This window comes from Delphinus delphis, chromosome 6, assembly GCF_949987515.2.
Source record: "Delphinus delphis chromosome 6, mDelDel1.2, whole genome shotgun sequence".
NCBI classification, from domain to species: Eukaryota; Metazoa; Chordata; class Mammalia; order Artiodactyla; family Delphinidae; genus Delphinus; species Delphinus delphis.
Window position 1 is genome coordinate 63290858 of NC_082688.1, and position 2941 is coordinate 63293798.

The following is a 2941-nucleotide window of genomic DNA, read 5'->3' on the forward strand; positions in this document are numbered from 1 at the left end:
TACAGCCACAATAGACTAAGTTTTAAAACAGAGCTCCATGCAAGTTCTGCAATTACACCTCAGGAATTCTGCAAAACTATGATGCAAATTCATTTAAAAATATATTTCTTAAATTATTCTAATTTTAAAACCATATGCATATTTAAATTTACACATTCATGTACACACATACATACCAACATCCAGGCTGAACTCCAGACTTAGGTATCCAACTGCCCATTGACATCAATCTTAACCATAATGTGTGCAAAATCAAACTCCTGATTTTTCCCATCTTGCTCATAAACTTGTTCCACCTGCAGTCTTTTTGCCATTCATTAGAGGCAATCTGTTCTTCCAGTAGCTTACCATCTTTCCTGACTCATTTCTTTCCTCACATCTCACATCCAAATCTACTATCAAATAACCACTACCCGTCACGTCTACTGCCTTCGTCCTGTACAGGTCACCAGCATCTCTCACTTGGAGTATCACAATAGCTCCTAATTGGTCTTCTTCACCTACCTTTTCTGTTATAGTCTATTCTCAACCCAGTAGGCAGAGTGATCCTTTTAAAGGATCATCTTATTTTGAGAAAAGCCAGAGTCCCTTCAATGACCTGCAGGAGCTTGCCCACTCCCACCCCCTAAGCTTGCTGAACTCATCTTCCGTGACTCTCTCCTTTGCTCACTCCACTCCAGCCACACAGATCCCCTTGCTGTTGCCCTAACACCTAAGGCAGCCTGCTGCCTCAGGGTCTTTGCACTTGGGGTTTTCTCTATTTGTTCTTTTCCAGAGAGCAGGTTTTCCTGTCACCCAGTTTAGGTCTTTGCCCAGCGAGGCCTTCCCTAGCCACACCATTTAAAATTGCATTCTCTCATCTCAAGCCCAGCACTTTGCATTTTTGTTTTGTGCATTATTTTTCTACACAACATTTCTCTCTACCTGATAAACTGTATATCTAGTATCTACCTGTTCATTGTCTGTCTCCTTAACCAGAATGTTAGCTCCATGAGACAGGAGCACAGAGTTCTCTTGTTCTATTGTACTACTGCCCAGGACAGTGCGTGGCATATATGGGGATTCAATAACTATTTGTGGAAAGAAGGTATGAAAGAAAACGGGATGAAGAGATAGTGTAACAGCAGTGGGGATATGAGCATAAGACTATTTCAGTGGGGTGATCAGAAAAGGCTCTTTGAGGAAACAGCACTTGAACCTGAATGTTGAAAAGCGTCCAGTTATGCAATGATCAGGAAACAAAATATTCCTTGTGGATAGACTAATTAAGGATGAGTCTGACAAGTTCAAAAAGCAAAAAGGACTATGTAGGTGGATTATGGTGAAAAATGTGGATGCATCTATTTGACAAACCTGAGCAGTTCCTATCTACTGCTAAGGTTTCCACTACAGATGCTAGAAAAGAAGTGTCCTCACATTTTCTGTCTGTCCGATTGTGGCAGCCAAGACTGAGTAGAGGAAAAGAAGAGAAAAACATACAGGGAAAACATGGAGACAGAATTTTTACAATTCAGAAATAAACTTAACCGTGAAGATCCTGTTTTACTCCAAAAAAAAAGAAAAAAATCTAAAACAGTCAATTGCTTTCCTATATATCAGTAATGAACAAGTGGGATTTGAATTTTAAAACACAATATCATTTTTACTAGCACCAAAAATATACAAATAGGTATGTAAAAATCTAACCAAAAGTGTATGAAATCTATATGAGGAAAAATAAAAAACTTTGATCAAAACTCTGAACAAAATCAAAGAAGAATAAAATACATGGAGAGATGTTCTCTGTTCATAGATTGGCAGACTTGATATTGTCAATATGTCAATTCTTCCCAACTTGATCTATAGATTGAATGCAATCCCAATCAAAATCCCAGCAATTATTTTGTGGATATCCACAATTTAATTCCAAAGTTTGTATGGATAAGGAAAAGATGCAGAATAGCCAACATGATATTAAAGAATGAAGTTGGAGGACTGACACTACCCAACTTACAGATTTGCTGTAAAGCTACAGTAATCAAGACAATGTGGGATTGGTGAAAGAACAGACACATAGATTAACGAAAAGAAGAGAGAACCCAAAAATACACCCACATAAACATAGTCAACAGATCTTTGACAAAGGAGCAAGGGGAATACAATGGACAAAAGATAGTCTTTACAGCAAATGGTGCTGGAACCACTGGAAATCACATGTCAAACAAGAAATGAATTTAGCCATAGACCTTATACCCTTTACAAAAATTAACTCAAAATGGATCACAGACCTAAATATAAAACACAAAACTATAAAACTCCTGGAAGATAACACAGGAGAAAATCTAGATGACCTTGGATTTGGCGATGACTTTTTAAATATAACACCAAAAGCACAATCCATGAAACAAAAAATTGATGTTAGGCTTCATTAAAATTAAAAATGTCTGCTTTGCTTCACTGTTAAGTGAATGAGAAGACAAATCACAGACTGGGAGAAAATATTTGCAAAAGAAAAATCTGATAAAAGACTGCTTTAAAAAATATACAAAGAACTCTTAAAAATCAACAATAAGAAAATGAAAAATCTGATTCAAAAATGGGCCAAAGACTAACAGACACCTCATCAAAGAAGATACACAGATGGCAAATAAGCATACAAAAAGATGATCCATATCAGAGTCGCCAGGGAAATGTAAATTAAAACAATAATGAGATATCACTATACACCTATTAGAATGGCCAAAATCCAGAAGACTAGCAATACCAAACGCTGACGAGGACGTAGAACCACAGGAACTCTCACTCACTTCCAGCGGGAATGCAAAATGGTACAGCTACTTTGGAAGACAGTTTGGAGGGTTCTCATAAATCTAAGCATATTCTTACCATAAAATCCAGTAATTGTGCTCTTTGGTATTTACCCAAAGAAGTTGAAACTTATGTCTACACAAAAACCTGCATA

The 2941-nt window shown here is 37.1% G+C and overlaps 1 non-coding gene across 1 annotated transcript; it reads left to right on the forward strand.

Annotated features, from left to right (window-relative positions):
* Positions 1 to 1334: 1334 nt before the first annotated feature.
* Positions 1335 to 1468, forward strand: LOC132427762 (small nucleolar RNA SNORA31). The gene has a single exon (XR_009519970.1). It is a non-coding gene; the product is annotated as a small nucleolar RNA SNORA31 (small nucleolar RNA).
* Positions 1469 to 2941: the final 1473 nt, after the last annotated feature.